We start from the raw sequence: 20,276 nt of genomic DNA, 5'->3' as shown, positions 1-20,276 counted from the left end.
ATGCTATGCTAAGGCCATACATTACCCTGATAAATACACCAAGCCAATAAGGTAGGATTCTTATCATCTCGTTGTACAAATGAGAAAAAAAATAAAGCTTAGACAGTTTAAATAATGTGCCCAAGCTTGCACAGATTTAAAAAAAAAATTGCAGGCCAGGCACTGTAGTACATGCCTGTAATCCTAGCACTTTGGGAGGCCGAGGTGGGTGGATTGCTTGAGCTCAGGAGTTCGAGACCAGTCTGGGCAACGTGTCGAAACCCCATTTCTACAAAAAATACAAAAACTAGCCGGGCGTGGTGGTGTGTGCTTGTAGTCCCAGCTACTCAGGAGGCTGAGGTGGGATGAACGAGGAGGTCGAGGCTGCAGTGAGCCATGATTGCGCCACTGCACTCCAGCCTGGGTGACAGAGTGAGACCCTGCCTCAAAAAAATTTTAAAAATAAAAAATAAATTAAAAAATGCAGAGCTATGGTATTTGAGCCTAAATCGCCCAAATACCAGAGATGATCGTTAACCACGATACTATACTGGCTCATTCTTTTCTGGTCCCATAATCAAGACTACTCACTAATATAATTCACTTATAAGTGATGAACGTGTTTACAGCTAGAATTTATAATATGAAGTGTGGCCATAACTTCTAAGACTGAACAGAGGCTACATACACATGTGTACATTTTCAACTTCTTTTATTCATGAAAGGAAAAGGAGGCCAAGTTGAAGGTGAAGCACCAGGGAGAAGGTTTGCCACCCATTTAGAAATTTCCATTTTACCTTCTACACAAGGATACCTTTGCAACTCTAGCTCATGAACCTGGTAGGTCCACGTAACAGGATCACATTCTTCAGAACTTTCTAGTAAAAAGATGGAGACTTCTTTGCACTTACAGAGTATTGGATTCTTATCAAGTGAAATTGGTCTTGAGCTGATCCAGAGAGCCAGGCCAGGGAGGGCAGCTGCCCCTGAAGTGTGACTAGCACATGCAAAGTTGTTATGCAGGATAATGCTTGTAATCCTAGCACTTTGGGAGGCTGAGGCGGTGGATCACTTGAGGTCAGGAGTTTGAGACCAGCCTGGCCAAAATGGTGAAACCCCGTCTCTACTAAAAAAAAAAAAAAAAAAAATTAGCTGGGTGTGGTGGCGGGCGCCTGTAATCCCAGCTACTTGGGAGGCTGAGGCAGGAGAATCACTTAAACCTGGGAGGCAGAGGTTGCAGTGAGCCGAGATTGTGCCACTGCACTCCAGCCTGGGTGACAAGTGAGACTCTGTCTCAAAAAAAAAAGTTGTTATGCAGGAGAGCTGGGATCTGAAGTCTGCTCACAGGCAAAAACAAAACAAACCCACATACGTTAAAAATTACTTTTGAAGATCCCCTCAGGAGGCACCATGGTGGACATCCTAATCAAGTCTCAAAGTCCCATGTAGGTGGTTTTCCCTCCAGTGTAGGAACACAGTGGTTGGATACCTGATGACGTTCTTTCTGCATTTTATACCACTCCACAGGCATTTTCTGCTGCTTACATAATATTTTTACATAATTGTCAGATTAAATGATGGTAATTCTCTTTACATGTATTATGAAACAGAGTATTAAAAAGTGATCCTTAGCCAAGTGTGGTGACTCACACCTATAATCCCAGCACTTTGGGAGGCCAAGGCAGGAGGATCACTTGAGCTCAGGAGTTCAAGACCAGCCTGGGCAACATAGCGAGACCTTGTCTCTATTAAACATAAAATTAGAGCCGGCAGCATTGGCTCATGCCTGTAATCCCAGCACTTTGGGAGGCTGAAGCAGGCAGATCACTTGAGGCCAGGAGTTTGAGACCAGTCTGGCCAATATGGTGAAACCCTGTCTCTACTAAAAATACAAAAATTAGCCAGGCGTGGTGGCACACGCCTATAATCCCAGCTACTCAAGAGGCTGAGGCACCAGAATTGCTTGAACCTGGGAGGCAGAGGTTGCAGTGAGCCAAGATCATGCCACTGCACTCTAGCCTGGGCAACAGAGCAAGACTGTGTCTTAAATAAATAAATAAAAACAATAAAATAAAAATTTAAAAATTAGTTGTGGGGGAGGTTCCAAGATGGCCAAATAGGAACAGCTCCAGTCTGCAGCTGCCAGCATGAGCGATGCAGAAGATGGGTGATTTCTGCATTTCTAACTGAGGTACTGGTTTCATCTCACTGGGGCTTGTCAGACAGTGGCTGCAGCCCACGGAATAGGGTGGGGCATCGCCTCACCCTGGAAATGCAAGAGGTCAGGGAATTCCCTTTCCTAGCAAAGGGAAGCTGTGACAGATGGTACCTGGAAAATCGGGACACTCTCACCCTAATACTGCACTTTTCCAACAGCCTTAGCAAACGGCACACCAGGAGATTATATCCCGCGCCTGGCTCAGAGGGTCCCATGCCCATGGAGCCTCGCTCACTGCTAGCACAGCAATCTGAGATGGAACTGCAAGGCAGCAGCAAGGCTGGGGGAGGAGCGTCCACAATTGCTGAGGCTTGAGTAGGTAAACAAAGCAGCCTGGAAGCTCGAACTGGGTAGAACCCACCGCAGCTTAAGGAGGCCTGCCTGCCTCTGTAGACTCCACCTCTGGGGGCAGGGCATAGCTGAACAAAAGGCAGCAGAAACTTCTGCAGACTTAAATGTCCCTGTCTGACAGCTTTGAAGAGAGTAGTGCTTCTCCCAGCACGGAGTTTGAGATCTGAGAATGGACAGACTGCCTCCTCAAGTGGGTCCCTTAACCCCGAGTAGCCTAACTGGGAGACACCTCCCAGTAGGGGCCAACTGACACCTCATACAGCCGGGTGCCCCTCTGAGACGAAGCTTCCAGAAGAAGGATCAGACGGCAACATTTGCCGTTCTGCAATATTTGCTGTTCTGCAGCCTCCACTGGTGATACCCAGGCAAACAGGGTCTGGAGTGGACCTCCAGCAGACTCCAACAGACCTGCAGCTCAGGGTCCTGTCTTAGAAGGAAAACTAAGAAACAGGTCATCCACACTAAAACCCCACCTGTACGTCACCATCATCAAAGACCAAAGGTAGATAAAACCACAAAGATGGGGAGAAACCAGGGCAGAAAAGCTGAAAATTCTAAAAACCAGAGCACCTCTTCTCCTCCAAAGGAATGCAGCTCTTCGCCAGCAATGGAACAAAGCTGGATGGAGAATGACTTCGATGAGTTGACAGAAGGCTTTAGATGATCGGTAATAACAGACTTCTCCGAGCTAAAGGAGGATGTTTGAACCCATCGCAAAGAAGCTAAAAACCTTGAAAAAAGATTAGATGAATGGCTAACTAGAATAAACAGTGTAGAGAAGTCCTTAAATGACCTGATGGAACCGAAAACCATGGCATGAGAACTACATGACACATGCACAAGCTTCAGTAGCCGATTTGATCAAGTGGGAGAAAGGGTATCAGTGATTGAAGGTCAAATGAAGGAAATGAAGGGAGAAAAGAAGTTTAGAGAAAAAAGAGTAAAAAGAAATGAACAAAGCCTCCAAGAAATATGGGACTGTGTGAAAAGACCAAACCTACATCTGATTGGTGTACCTGAAAGTGATGGGGAGAATGGAACCAAGTTGGAAAACACTCTTCAGGATATTATCTGGGAGAACTTCCCCAACCGAGCAAGGCAGGCCAACATTCAAATTCAGGAAATACAGAGAATGCCACAAAGATACTCCTCGAGAAGAGCAACCCCAAGACACATAATTGTCAGATTCACCAAAGTTGAAACGAAGGAAAAAATGTTAAGGGCAGCCAGAGAGAAAGGTTGGGTTACCCACAAAGGGAAGCCCCTCAGACTAACAGCAGATCTCTTGGCAGAAACTGTACAAGCCAGAAGAGAGTGGGGGCCAATATTCAACATTCTTAAAGAAAAGAATTTTCAACTCAGAATTTCATATCCAGCCAAACTAAGCTTCATAAGTGAAGGAGAAATAAAATCCTTTACAGACAAACAAATGCTGAGAGATTTTGTCATCACCAGGCCTGCCTTACAAGAGCTCCTGAAGGAAGCACTAAACATGGAAAGGAACAGTCGGTACCAGCCACTGCAAAAACATGCCAAATTGTAAAGACCATCAATGCTAGGAAGAAACTGCATCAACTAACGAGCAAAATAACCAGCTAACATCATAATGACAGGATCAAATTCACACATAACAATATTAACCTTAAAAGTAAATGGGCTAAATGCTCCAATTAAAAGACAGACTGGCAAATTGGTGAAGAGTCAAGACCCATCAGTGTGCTGTATTCAGGAGACCCATCTTATGCGCAGAGACACACATAGGCTCAAAATAAAGGGATGGAGGAAGATCTACCAAGCAAATGGAAAACAAAAAAAAGCAGGGGTTGCAATCCTAGTCTCCAATAAAACAGACTTTAAACCAACAAAGATCAAAAGAGACAAAGAAGGCCATTACATAATGGTAAAGGGATCAATTCAACAAGAAGAGCTAACTATCCTAAATATATATGCACCCAGTACAGGAGCACCCAGATTCATAAAGCAAGTCCTTAGAGACCTACAAAGAGACTTAGACTCCCACACAATAATAATGGGAGACTTTAACACCCCACTGTCAACATTAGACAGATCAACGAGACAAAAAAGTTAACAAGGATATCCAGGAATTGAATTCAGTTCTGCACCAAGCGGACCTAATAGACATCTGCAGAACTCTCCACCCTAAATCAACAGAATATACATTCTTCTCAGCACCACATCACACCTATTCCAAAATTGACCACACAGTTGGAAGTAAAGCACTCCTCAGCAAATGTAAAAGAACAGAAATTATAACAAACTGTCTCTCAGACCACAGTGCAATCAAACTAGAACTCAGGATTAAGAAGCTCACTCAAAACTGCTCAACTACATGGAAACTGAACAACCTGCTCCTGAATGACTACTGGGTACATAACGAAATGAAGGCAGAAATAAAGATGTTCTTTGAAACCAATGAGAACAAAGACACAACATACCAGAATCTCTGGGACACATTTAAAGAAGTGTGTAGAGGGAAATTTATAGCACTAAATGCCCACAAGAGAAAGCAGAAAAGATCTAAAATTGACACCCTAACATCAGAATTAAAAGAACTAGAGAAGCAAGAGCAAACACATTCAAAAGTTAGCAGAAGGCAAGAAATAACTAAGATCAGAGCAGAACTGAAGGAGATAGAGACCAAAAAAACCCTTCAAAAAATCAATGAATCCAAGAGCTGGTTTTTTGAAAAGATCAACAAAATTGATAGACTGCTAGCAAGACTAATAAAGAAGAAAAAAGAGAAGAATCAAATAGACGCAATACAAAATCATAAAGAGGATATCACCACCGATCCCACAGAAATACAAACTACCATCAGAGAATACTATAAACACCTCTATGCAAATAAACTAGAAGATCTAGAAGAAATGGGTAAATTCCTGGACACATACACCCTCCCAAGACTAAAACAGGAAGAAGTTGAATCCCTGAATAGACCAATAACAAGTTCTGAAATTGAGGCAATAATTAATAACCTACCAACCAAAAAAAGTCCAGGACCAGACAGATTCACAGCCAAATTCTACCAGAGGTACAAAGAGGAGCTGGTACCATTCCTTCTGAAACTATTCCAATCAATAGAAAAAGAGGGAATCCTCCCTAATTCATTTTATGAGGCCAACATCATCCTGATATCAAAGCCTGACAGAGACACAACAAAAAAAGAGAATTTTAGACCAATATCCCTGATGAACATTGATGCAAAAATCCTAAATAAAATACTGTCAAACCAAATCCAGCAGCACATCAAAAAGCTGATATACCCACGATGATCAAGTTGGCTTCATCTCTGGAATGCAAGGCTGGTTCAACATACGTAAATCAATAAACGTAATCCATCATATAAACAGAACCAAAGACAAAAACCACATGATTATCTCAATAGATGCAGAAAAGGCCTTTGACAAAATTCAACAGCCCTTCATGCTAAAAACTCTCAATAAACTAGGTATTGATAGGATGTATCTCAAAATAATAAGAGCTATATATGACAAACCCACAGCCAGTATCATACTGAATGGGCAAAAACTGGAAGCATTCCCTTTGAAAACTGGCATAAGACAGGGATGCTCTGTCTCACTACTCCTATTCAATGTAGTGTTGGAAGTTCCAGCCAGGGCACTCAGGCAAGAGAAAGAAATAAAAGGTATTCAATTAGGAAAAGACAAAGTCAAATTGTCCCTGTTTGCAGATAACATGATTGTATATGAAGAAAACCCCATCATCTCAGCCCAAAATCTCCTTAAGCTGATAAGCAACTTCAGCAAAGTCTCAGGATACAAAATCAATGTGCAAAAATCACAAGCATTCCTATACATCAATAACAGACAAGCAAAGAGCCAAATCATGAATGAACTCCCTTTCACAATTGCTTCAAAGAGAATAAAATACCTAGGAATCCAACTTACAAGGGATGTGAAGGACCTCTTCAAGGAGAACTACAAACCACTGCTCAACGAAATAAAAGAGGACACAAACAAATGGAAGAACATTCCATGCTCATGGATAGGAAGAATCAATATTGTGAAAATGGCCATACTGCCCAAGGTAATTTATAGATTCAATGGCATCCCCATCAAGCTACCAATGACTTTCTTCACAGACTGGAAAAAACTAAAGTTCAAATGGAACCAAAAAAGAGCCCGCATTGCCAAGACAATCCTAAGCCAAAAGAACAAAACTGGAGGCATCATGCTGCCTGACTTCAAACTATACTACAAGGCTACAGTAATCAAAACAGCATGGTACTGGTACCAAAACAGAGATATAGACCAATGGAACAGAATAGAGCCCCTGGAAATAATATCACACACCTACAACCATCTGATCTTTGACAAACCTGACAAAAACAAGAAATGGGGAAAGGATTCCCTATTTAATAAATGGTGCTGGGAAAACTGGCTAGCCATATGTAGAAAGCTGAAACTGGATCCCTTCCTTATATCTTATACAAAAATTAATTGAAGATGGATTAAAGACTTAAATGTTAGACAAAACGATAAAAACCCTAGAAGAAAACCTAGGCAATACCATTCAGGCCGTAGGCATGGGTGAGGACTTCATGACTAAAATACCAAAAACAATGGCAACAAAAGCCAAAATTGACAAATGGGATCTAATTAAACTAAAGAGCTTCTGAGCAGCAAAAGAAACTACCATCAGAGTGAACAGGCAACCTACAGAATGGGAGAAAATTTTTGCAATCTACTCATCTGACAAAGGGCTAATATCCAAAAGCTACAAAGAACTTAAATTTACAAGAAAAAATCAACCCCATCAAAAAGTGGGCAAAGGATATAAACAGACACTTCTCAGAAGAAGACATTTATGCAGCCAACAGACACATGAAGAAATGCTCATCATCACTGGCCATCAGAGAAATGCAAATCAAAACCACAATGAGATACCATCTCACACCAGTTAGAATGGCGATCATTAGAAAGTCAGAAAACAACAGGTGCTGGAAAGGATGTGGAGAAATAGGAACGCTTTTACACTGTTGGTGGGTTTGTAAACTGGTTCCACCATTGTGGAAGACAGTGTGGTGATTCCTCAAGGATCTAGAACTAGAAATACCATTTGACCCAGCCATCCCATTACTGGGCATATACCCAAAGGATTATAAATCATGCTGCTATAAAGACACATGCACACATATATTTATTGTGGCACTATTCACAGTAGCAAAGACTTGGAACAACCCAAATGTCCATCAGTGATAGACTGGATTAAGAAAATGTGACACATTTACACCATGGAATACTATGCAGCCATAAAAACGGATGAGTTCATGTCCTTTGTAGGGAAATGGATGAAGCTGGAAACCACCATTCTGAGCAAACTATCGCAAGGACAGAAAACCAAACACCGCATGTTCTCACTCATAGGTGGGAATTGAACAATGAGAACACTTGGACACAGGGTGGGGAACATCACACACCAGGGCCTGTCGTGGGGTGGGGGGAGGGAGGAGGGATAGCATTAGGAGATATACCTAATGTAAATGACGAGTTAACAGGTGCAGCACACCAACATGACACATGTATACCTATGTAACAAACCTGCATGTTGTACACATGTACCCTAGAACTTAAAATATATTTTAAAAATTAGCTGGTCATGGTGGTGTGCCCCTGTGGTCCCAGCTACTCGGGAAGCTAAGGTGGGAGAATTGCTTGAGCCCAGGTAGATGGAGGCTGCAGTAATCTCTGATTGCACCACTGCACTCCAGCCTGAGCAACAAAGTGAGACCCTGTCTCAAGAAGAAAATAAAAAGTGATCCTTGCTTTATTTCCTGTCAAGGCAGCCCCTAATCCCCAAGACAAGCTGTGTCTACAGCTGTTTATTGGCTACCAGATTTATGGGAGTAGGAAGGGTAGGACCCCAGAGACAGAGGTCATTTGGAAGGCATTTTTGCAGTTCATGCAGAAAACTATTGTTAAAAAATGCACCTGTGTTCAAATATTTATTGGTGGAATGTGTGTAAATGTAATTCCAAGCCCCATTTCAACTAGCAGTCCATATGTTCTGAGCCCCTGGGCAAAATGTTGGAAAAACTCCATCCATCACTCTGGGCCCAACACTAATAAATCTCCTTATTACAAACCCCTCAAGATGGACCTTTTTAAATCCTTGGGTCTTCAAACAGATAAGCTGGCTGCCTGTATCTACAGCCAGAGAGGATGTGCTCTCTAGAGGAATTTTCTAGGTCAGAAGTGTTAAATAGGTGGCATATGTGGCAGCCAATGCCCATTCCTGCACCTGTGGAAGACATTACTAATTGATCACAGCACTCTCTTATTGTGATCACAGCACTCTTATTGTGATCAACTAAACTCAACAGGAGAGTGCTGTCATCAATTAGTAATGTCTTTGGCACTTTCAGGACCGTGTTCAGTATCAGCTGGGCAGAATTAGTAGTGAGTTATTCCTGTTTGCCATTCTCAATCCACTGATTTGTAACCTTCCCTGCTATCCACTTTACTCCCTGTGGAAGATGGGTTTAAGAAAGTTAGAACCATCTGTCATTTACAGGCAGTGCTCAGATATATTAGCCAATTGTATGTTCAAATACATGCTTTAAAACATGTGGCCAAATTTTGTATCCACTTATCCAGTATCACATCATTTATGCTACCAATCACAGGACCATGCATTGAAACAATGATAACACTTGATGATTTCTTTAATAACTGCAGAGTTCAGCATATGCACAAAGCCCATTTTTAATCAGATAGTTAAGAACCAATGAGCAGCATTTCTCTGTTTGGTGGAGTTAATATTGATCGATTTCTTTCTTTTTTTCTTTCTATTTTTTTGAGACGGAGTGTCTGTCGCCCAGGCTTGAGTGCAATGACATGATCTTGTCTGACTGCAACCTCTGCCTCCCGGGTTCAAGCTATTCTCCTGCCTCAGCCTCCTGAGTAGCTAGGATTACAGGCATCCACCACTATGCCTGGCTAATTTTTTTATTTTTAGTAGAGACAGGGTTTCACCATGTTGGTCAGGCTGGTCTTGAACTCCTGACCTCAAGCAATCCACCTGCCTTGGCCTACCAAAGTGCTGGGATTACAGGTGTGGACCACCGTGCCCAGCCACTGATCAGTTTCTTACTCCATTTTTCTTGCCCTTTGAATACAGTCACCAACCACTGCTTCCTTTAAATGCCAGGCTTATGGTTTCAGAACAAGATGGTATAGGATCACTTTTTCCTCCTCTTCAAATGGCAGGGCTAAAAGAGCTGTAACACAAATAGGGCTGAAACACCCCCCTGCTGCCACCCCTGCTCTCCATGTTGTGGGTGACAAGAAGGATAGAAGAGCTGCAGCTCCCTGAACTAGGGCTGTGACACCCTCTTTGGGGCTCTGCGATTTCTGGCATCTCCAAGCTTCTGGGTGCCACCGTGTTCCCCTCATCCAGACGTGGATGCCTGCAGTGGAAGCCGTGTGCAGTACATCTGGTCCAGCCACAGCCTTGCATGGAGCTGGCATCTGTGCCAGCACCTGAGCTCCCCACCCCACCACAGCAGCCAGCATGCCTGGCTGTGCATAGTGGCCAGACCCTGCGCTCACTTGCCCACACACGCCTCGCCACTCCATGCCTGGCTCACCCCTGGCAGGTGTGGGATCTGGGCCTGTAGTGTGAGCTGAGCGCAGCCTGCTGGGCTGAGTGGGCAGAACAAGCCCAGCGGCCACAAGCAATACTCAGGCAGAAGGTGCCACTAGCCACAGAGGTTTCTGGCTGGCAAAGTGACACCCTAAGGATCCCGTGATAGAGTTACTAACATTTGTATCATCAGAGTCTTTGCAGGAAAGAAGAAAGTGTGAGACTGGAAAGTATTCAGAGAAATAATGGCTGAAAACTTCCCAAATCCGGTGGAAGACAAACACCTACAGATTCAAGAAGTTGATTGAGCTCCAAATAGAGAAAACAGTCCAAAGCCATACTGACACATCATAATTAACCTTCTAAAAACTGGAGATTAAGAAAAGAGAAATCTTTAAAACAGTCAGGGAGAAACAACCAGGAAGGAATGTTAATTCAAACTGTACTTTTTGCACTACCTGTAAAAGAAATGATGGAGGCCATCTGGAAGTGGTCCAACACTTATCAAGTGCTGAAAACAAAACTATCAATCTTGAATCCTGTTATCAGGTGAAACTGGCCTTCAGGAATAAAGGGAAAAATGAAGACATTCTCAGATGAAGAGAAACAGTTTGTTGAGACCTACCCTTAAAGAATGGCTAAAGGAAGCTCTCCAAACAGAAATAAATTAACAGGAGGCTGGGACCTAAGAAAGGGAAATAAGGTAGAAGGAAGGGAAGGGAAGGGGAGGGAAGGGGAGGGGAGGGGAGAGGAGGGGATGGGAGGGGGAAGAGAAGGAGGAGGGAAGGGAAGGGAAGAAGGAGGGAGGGAAAGAAAGAAACAACACAATACATAAAAATAGAAGTACAGATGCTCCTTGACTTATGATGAGGTTATGTTCCCAATAAATCCATGGTAAGTTGAAAAACATTCAAAGTCAAAAATACATTTAATACATCTAACCTGTCAAACATTATAGTTTAGCCAGGCCTAACTTAAATATGCTCAGAACACTTATATTAGCCTATAGTTGGGCAAAATTACCTAACATAAAGCCCATTTTATAATAAAGTATTGAATATGTCATGTTATCTGTTGAATACGGTACTGAAAGTGAACAACAGAAATGGTTGTATGGGTACTTAAAGTATGATTTCTACTGAATGTATATTGCTTTTGAACCATCATAAGGTTAAAAAAAAAAATCATGCCAGGCACGGTGGTTCACGCCTCTAATCCCAGCACTTTGGGAGGCCGAGGCGGGCAGATCACGAGGTCAGGAGATCGAGACCATCCTGGCTAACATGGTGAAACCCCATCTCTACTAAAACTACAAAAAATTAGCTGGGCATGGTGGCGGGCGCCTGTAGTCCCAGCTACTCGGGAGCCTGAGGCAGGAGAATAGCGTGAACCTGGGAGGCAGAGCTTGCAGTGAGCTGAGATCGCGCCACTGCACTCCAGCCTGGGCAACAGAGCGAGACTCCATCTCAAAAAAAAAAAAAAAACATTTAAGTCAAACCATTGTAAGTCAGAGACTGTCTGTATCTGCTATCTGCAAGTATATGTTCCTTCAAACATGATGAGACAGGTAGGTTGAAAGTTAAAGGATAAAAGGTAATATAGCATGCAAACACTAATTTTAAGAAAGCAGTACTGAGTATGTTAATATCAGATAAAGTAAGTTCAGAGAAAGAAAATTACTAGGGACAAAGAGGGACATTATATAATAATAAAGAGATCTCACGTCTGTTATCTCAGTACTTTGGGAGGCCAACGTGGGCAGATCGCTTGAGCCCAGGAGTTCGAGACCAGCCTGGGCAATATGGTGAAACCCCATCTCCACTAAAAAAAAAAATACAAAAATTAGCTGGGCACGGTGGTGCATGCCTGTAGTCCCAGCCACTTGGGAGACTGAGGTGGGAGGATTGCTTGAGCCCAGGGAGGTGGAAGTTGCAGTGAACTGAGATTACACTGCTGCACTCCAGCCTGGGTGACAGAATGAGACCCTGTCTCAAAAAAAAAAAAAAAAAATCAATAAATCAATCCACCAAAAATATATAGCAATCTTTAATGTGTATGTGCCAAACACCAGAGCTTCAAAATATATGAAGCAAAAACAGAGTTAAAAAGATAAATAGACAAATCCACAATTACAGTTGAGGATTTCAACACCCCACCCTTAGCAATTGATAGAACTACTAGAGAGAAAATCATCAGGATGTAGAACTGAACACCATCAACCAACAGGACCTAACTGATATTTATAGAACACTTTGCCCAATAACAGTGCAATACACATTCTTTTCAAATGTCCATAAAATATTCACCTTGATTAAAAAAAAACCTTAACAAATTTAAAAGAATTGAAATGATAGAGTATATTCTCTGGACATAATGGGATCAAATTAAAAATTAATAACAGAAAGATAACTGGAAAATCTCCAAACATTTGAAACTATAACTAATATAACCTGAGCAGTTCATGGGCTGGATCATGAAAAGCCTTGTATGCTCTATTTAAAGCTCCAGCCCATTATGCAAGAATGGCAAATCACTGAAGCCATTAAGCTGGAAAGTGATATGGATATATTTTTGCATTAGTAATACAAGTTGCAAATCACAAGTGCCTGAAATATGGCAGTAGCTCATATAGAGATTGAGACATAAGACTTGTAGCTTTAAGATCACCTCCATAGACCATACCCTGGGCAAGAGAGTGACTCTGTCTTTAAACAAACAAACAAACAAAAAAAACAAAGATATGTAGGAGGGGGATAGGAGGAAAGAGAAAGAATGAAGTAAAAGATGACCTCAGGTTTTTAACGTGGGTGTCTAGAAGAATGGTTGTTCCTCAAACTGAGATTAACTGGAACCAGTTAATAATGAATTTGTATTTAGGCATGTTTTTTTTTTAAGCTTTTTATTTTGAGATAACCGTAGATTCACATGCATGTAGGAAATAATACAGAGAGATCCTGTAAACTCCTTACCAGATTCCCCCAGTGGTAGCATAGTGCAAAACTATATGGTACAGTATCACAACAAGGATATTGACATTGATAGAGTCAAGATACAGAACAGTTTCATCATTGATATATTGGATTGTCATCAAAATAAAAATATCTTGCTCTGTCAAAGACCCTGAGGATGAAAAGACAAATTATAGACTGAAAGAAAAATACGTGCAAGGTGCATAGCAGGCAAAGGACTTATTTCTATAATATGTAAATAACTTTCAAAATTTGCTACTTAAAAAATCAGGCCAGGTGTGGTGGCTCATGCCTGTAATCCCAGCACTTTGGGAGGCCAAGGCAGGTGGATCACCTGAGGTCAGGAATTTGAGACCAGCCAGGCCAACATGGTGAAACCCTGTCTCTACTAAAAATATAAAAATTAGCCGGGCCTGGTGGTGCATGCTTGTAATCCCAGCTACTCAGGAGGCTGAGGCAGGAGAATCGCTTGAACCCCGGAGGTGGAGGTTGCAGTGAGCCAAGATTGTGCCACTGCACTCCAGCCTGGGCAACAGAGCAAGACTCTGTCTCAAAAAAAAAAAAAAAAAATCAAATTAGGAAATGAGCAAAAGACATGCACAGGCATTTCACTGAAGAGGATATACAGATGAGATTTCACCACACACATATCAGAATGGCTAAAATTAAAAAAAAAGTGATAACATCAAATGTTGGTGAGGATGTGGAGAAACTGGATCACTCATCCATTGTTGGTGGGAATATAAAATGGTATAGCTGCTCTGGAAAATTGTTTCTGTCAGGCCTCTGAGCCCTAGCCAAGCCATCGCATCCCCTGTGACTTGCACATATATGCCCAGATGGCCTGAAGTAACTGAAGAATCACAAAAGAAGTGAATATGCCCTGCCCCACCTTAACTGAAGACATTCCACCACAAAAGAAGTGTAAATGGCCGGTCCTTGCCTTAAGTGATGACATTACCTTGTGAAAATCCTTTTCCTGGCTCATCCTGGCTCAAAAAGCACCCCCACTGAGCACCTTGCGACCCCCACTCCTGCCCGCCAGAGAACAAACCTCCTTTGACTGTAATTTTCCTTTACCTACCCAAATCCTATAAAACGGCCTCACCCTTATCTCCCTTCGCTGACTCTCTTTTCGGACTCAGCCCACCTGCAACCAGGTGAAATAAACAGCCATGTTGCTCACACAAAGCCTGTTTGGTGGTCTCTTCACATGGACACGCATGAAATTTGGTGCCATGACTTGGATCGGGGGACCTCCCTTGGAAGATCAGTCCCCTGTCCTCCTGCTCTTTGCTCCGTGAGAAAGATCCACCTACGACCTCAGGTCATCAGACCGACCAGCCCAAGAAACATCTCACCAATTTCAAATCCAGTAAGCAGCCTTTTTTACTCTCTTTTCCAACCTCCCCCACTATCCCTTAACCTCTTTCTCCCTTCAATCTTGGCACCACACTTCAATCTCTCCCTTCTCTTAATTTCAATTCCTTTCATTTTCTGGTAGAGACAAAGGAGACATGTTTTATTTGTGGACCCAAAACTCCAGCACCAGTCACGGACTGGGAAGGCAGCCTTCCCTTGGTGTTTAATCATTGCAGGGATGCCTCTCTGATTATTCATCCACATTTCAAAGGTGTCAGACCATGCAGGGACGCCTGCCTTGATCCTTCACCCTTAGCGGCAAGTCCCGCTTTTCTGGGGAAGGGGCAAGTACCCCAACCCCTTCTCTCCTTGTCTCTACCCCTTCTCTGCTTTTCTGGGGGAGGGGCAAGTACCCCTCAACCCCTTCTCCTTCACCCTTAGCGGCAAGTCCTGCTTTTCTAGGGGAGGGGCAAGTACCCCCAACCCCTTCTCCTTCACTCTTAGCGGCAAGTCCCGCTTTTCTGGGGGAGGGGCAAGTACCCCCAACCCCTTCTCCTTCACTCTTAGCGGCAAGTCCCGCTTTTCTAGAGGAGGGGCAAGTACCCCAACCTTGTATCTCTGTGCCCCAATCCCTTATTTCCGTGCCCCAATCCCTTATTTCCACACCCCAACCTCTTATATCTCTGCACCCCAATCCCTTATTTCCATGCCCCAACCTCTTATCTCTGTGCCCCAATCCCTTATCTCTGTGCCACGACCCCTTATTTCCATGCCCTGACCCTTATTTCTGTACCCGACCCCTTATTTCTGTGCCCCATCCCTTATTTCCATGCCCTGACCTCTTATCTCTGTGCCCCGATCCCTTATTTCCGTGCCCCAACCTCTTATTTCTGTGCCCCGACCACTTATTTCCATGTCCCGACCCCTTATTTCTGCACCCCATCCCTTATTTCTGTGCCCCGACCTCTTATCTCTGCACCCCAACCCCTTTTCCCACTTTTCTGGAAAGTAAGAACCCCCGAACCCCTTCCCTCCGTTTCTCTACTCTCTCTTTTCTCTAGGCTTGCTTCCTTCACTATGGGCAACCTTCCACCCTCCATTCCTCCTTCTACTCCTTTGGCCTGTGTTCTCAAAAACTTAAAACCTCTTCAACTCACACCTGACCTCAAACCTAAATGCCTTATTTTCTTCCGCAATGCCGCTTGACCCCAATACAAACTCGACAGTAGTTCCAAATAGCCAGAAAATGGCACTTTGAATTTTTCCATCCTGCAAGTTCTAAATAATTCTTGTCGTAAAATAGGCAAACGGTCTGAGGTGCCTGACGTCCAGGCATTCTTTTACACATCAGTCCCTTCCTAGTCTCTGTGCCCTGTGCAACTCGTCCCAAATCTTCCTTCTTTCCCTCCTGCCTGTCCCCTCAGTACCAACCCCAAGTGTCGCTGAGTCTTTCTAATCTTCCTTTTCTACAGACCCATCTGACCTCTCCCTTCCTCCCCAGGCTGCTCCTCGCCAGGCCGAGCTAGGTCCCAATTCTTCCTCAGCCTCCGCTCCTCCACCCTATAATCTTTTTATCGCCTCCCCTCCTCACACTTGGTCCGGCTTACAGTTTCGTTCCGTGACTAGCCCTCCCCCACCTGTCCAGCAATTTACTCTTAAAAAGGTGGCTGGAGCCAAAGGCATAGTCAAGGTTAATGCTCCTTTTTCTTTATCCCAAATCAGAAGCGTTTAGGCTCTTTTTCATCAAATATAAAAACCCAGCCCAGTTCATGGCTCGTTCGGCAGCAACCCTGAGACACTTTACAGCCCTACACCCTAAAAGGTCAAAAGGCCATCTTATTCTCAACATACATTTTATTACCCAATCTGCTCCCGACATTAAATAAAACTCCAAAAATTAGAATCTGGCCCTCAAACCCCACAACAGGGCTTAGTTAACCTTGCCTTCAAGGTGTACAATGATAGAGTAGAGGCAGCCAAGTAGCAATGTATTTCTGAGTTGCAATTCCTTGCCTCCACTGTGAGACAAACCCCAGCCACGTCTCTAGCACACAAGAAATTCCAAATGCCTGAACTGCAGCGGCCAGGCGTTCCTCCAGAACCTCCTCCCCCAGGAGCTTGCTACAAGTGCCAAAAATCTGGCCACTGAGCCAAGGAATGCCCGCAGCCCGGGATTCCTCCTAAGCCGTGTCCCATCTGTGTAGGACCCCACGGAAAATTGGACTGTTCAACTCACCTGGTAGCCACTTCCAGAGCCCCTAGAACTCTGGCCCAAGGCTCTCTGACTCCTTCTCAGATCTTCTCAGCTTAGCAGCTGAAGACTGACACTGTCCGATCGCCTCAGAAGCCCCCTAGACCATCACGGATGCCAAGCTTCAGGTAACTCTCACAGTGGAGGGTAAGTCTGTCTCCTTCTTAGTCAATATGGAGGCTACCCACTCCACATTACCTTCTTTTCAAGGGCCTGTTTCCCTTGCCTCCATAACTGCTGTAGGTATTGACGGCCAGGCTTCTAAACCTCTTAAAACTCCCCAACTCTGGTGCCAACTTAGACAATACTCTTTTAAGCACTCCTTTTTAGTTATCCCCACCTGCCCAGTTCCCTTATTAGGCTGAGACACTTTAACTAAATTATCTGCTTCCCTGACTATTCCTAGACTACAGCTATATCTCATTGCCGCCCTTCTTCCCAATCCAAAGCCTCCTTTGCGTCCTCCTCTTGTATCCCCCCACCTTAACCCACAAGTATAAGATACCTCTACTCCCTCCTTGGCGACCGATCATGCACCCCTTACCATCTCATTAAAACCTAATCACCCTTACCCCACTCAATGCCAATATCCCATCCCGCAGCACGCTTTAAAAAGATTAAAGCCTGTTATCACTCGCCTGCTACAGCATGGCCTTTTAAAGCCTATAAACTCTCCTTACAATTCCCCCATTTTACCTGTCCTAAAACCAGACAAGCCTTACAAGTTAGTTCAGAATCTGCCCCTTATCAACCAAATTGTTTTGCCTATCCACCCCGTGGTGCCAAACCCATATACTCTCCTATCCTCAATACCTCCCTCCACAACCCATTATTCTGTTCTAGATCTCAAACATGCTTTCTTTACTATTCCTTTGCACCCTTCATCCCAGCCTCTCTTTGCTTTCACTTGGACTGACCCTGACACCCATCAAGCTCAGCAAATTCCCTAGGCTGTACTGCCGCAAAGCTTCACAGACAGCCCCCATTACTTCAGTCAAGCCCAAATTTCATCCTCATCTGTTACCTATCTCGGCATAATTCTCATAAAACACACGTGCTTTCCCTGCTGATCATGTCCGATTAATCTCCCAAACCTCAATCCCTTACAAAACAACAACTCCTTTCCTTCCTAGGCATAGTGTGGTCAGAATTCTCACACAAGAGCCAGGACCGCACCCTGTAGCCTTTCTGTGCAAACAACTTGACCTTACTGTTTTAGCCTAGCCCTCATGTCTGCGTGCAGTGGCTGCCGCTGCTTTAATACTTTTAGAGGCCCTAAAAATCACAATGTTCAACTCACTCTCTATATTTCTCATAACTTCCAAAATCTATTTTCTTCCTCATACCTGATGCATATACTTTCTGCTCCCCAGCTCCTTCAGCTGTACGCACTCTTTGTTAAGTCCCACAATTACCATTGTTCCTGGCCCGGACTTCAATCCGGCCTCCCACATTATTCCTGATACCACACCTGACCCCCATGACTGTATCTCTCTGATCCACCTGACATTCACCCCATTTCCCCAAATTTCCTTCTTTCCTGTTCCTCACCCTGATCATGCTTGATTTATTGATGGCGGTTCCACCAGGCCTAATCGCCACACACCAGCAAAGGCAGGTTATGCTTTAGTACAAGCCACTAGCCCGCCTCTTAGAACCTCTCATTTCCTTTCCATCGTGGAAATCTATCCTCAAGGAAATAACTTCTCAGTGTTCCATCTGCTATTCTACTACTCCTCAGGGATTATTCAGGCCCCCTCCCTTCCCTACACATCAAGCTCGAGGATTTGCCCCCGCCCGGGACTGGCAAATTAGCTTTACTCAACGTGCCCTGAGTCAGATAACTAAAATACCTCTTAGTCTAGGTAGATACGTTCACTGGATAGGTAGAGGCCTTTCCTACAAGGTCTGAGAAGGCCACCGCAGTCATTTCTTCCCTTCTGTCAGACATAATTCCTCTGTTTAGCCTTCCCACCTCAATACAGTCTGATAACAGATGAGCCTTTATTAGTCAAATCAGCCAAGCAGTTTTTCAGGCTCTTAGTATTCAGTGAAATCTTTATATCCCGTATGGTCCTCCGTCTTCAAGAAAAGTAGAATGGACAAAAGGTCTTTTAAAAACACACTTCATCAAGCTCAGCCACCAACTTAAAAAGGACTGGACAATACTTTTACCACTTTCCCTTCTCAGAATTCAGGCCTGTCTTCAGAATGCTACAGGGTACAGCCCATTTAAGCTCCTGTATAGACGCTCCTTTTTATTAGGCCCCAGTCTCATTCCAGACACCAGACCAACTTAGACTGTGCCCCAAAAAAACTGGTCATCCCTACTATCTTCTGTCTAGTCGTACTCCTATTCACCGTTCTCAACTACTCATACATGCCCTGCTCTTGTTTACACTGCCAGTTTACACTGTTTTTCCAAGCCATCACAGCTGAAATCTCCTGGTGCTATCCCCAAGCTGCCACTCTAAACTCTTGAAGTAAATAAATAATCTTTGCTGGCAAGACTATGCTGAATCTCCTTAGGCACTCTCTAATCAGATATCCTGAGTCGTCCCAATTCTTAGACCTTTTATACCTGTTTTTCTCCTTCTGTTATTCCATTTAGTTTCTCAATTCATCCAAAATCGTATCCAGGCCATCACCAATCATTCTATATGACAAATGTTTCTTCTAGCATCCCCACAATATCACCCCTTACCACAAGACCTCCCTTCAGCTTAATCTCTCCCACTCTAGGTTCCCACACCGCCCCTAATCCCGCTTGAAGCAGCCATGAGAAACATCGCCCATTCTCTCTCCATACCACCCCGTGAAAATTTTCGCCACCCCAACACTTCAACACTATTTTGTTTTATTTTTCTTATTAATATAAGAAGGCAGGAATGTCAGGCCTCTGAGCCCAAGCCAGGCCATCGCATCCCCTGTGACTTGCATGTATACACCCAGATGGCCTGAAGTAACTGAAGAATCACAAAAGAAGTGAATATGCCCTGCCCCACCTTAACTGATGACATTCCACCACAAAAGAAGTGTAAATGGCCAGTCCTTGCCTTAAGTGATGACATTACCTTGTGAAAGTCCTTTTCCTGGCTCATCCTGGCTCAAAAAGCTCCCCCACTGAGCACCTTGCGACCCCCACTCCTGCCCGCCAGAGAACAAACCTCCTTTGACTGTAATTTTCCTTCACCTACCCAAATCCTATAAAACGGCCCCACCCTTATCTCCCTTCACTGACTCTCTTTTCGGACTCAGCCCGCCTGCACCCAGGTGAAATAAATAGCCATGTCACTCACACAAAGCTTGTTTGGTGGCCTCTTCACATGGACGCGCATGAAAGTTTCGTAATTCCTTTTAAAACTAAAATTGGACTTACCATACAACACAGCAATTGTACTCTTGGGCATTTATTCCAGAGAAAACATATTTTTGTGCAGAACCTTGCACACAAATATTCACAGCAGTTTCACGTATAATATTCAGGCCAGGTGTGGTGGCTCACGCCTGTAATCCCCGC

The sequence above is a fragment of the Pongo pygmaeus genome, chromosome 19, assembly GCF_028885625.2.
Source record: "Pongo pygmaeus isolate AG05252 chromosome 19, NHGRI_mPonPyg2-v2.0_pri, whole genome shotgun sequence".
Taxonomy (NCBI): domain Eukaryota; kingdom Metazoa; phylum Chordata; class Mammalia; order Primates; family Hominidae; genus Pongo; species Pongo pygmaeus.
This window is presented reverse-complemented; position numbering follows the sequence as displayed.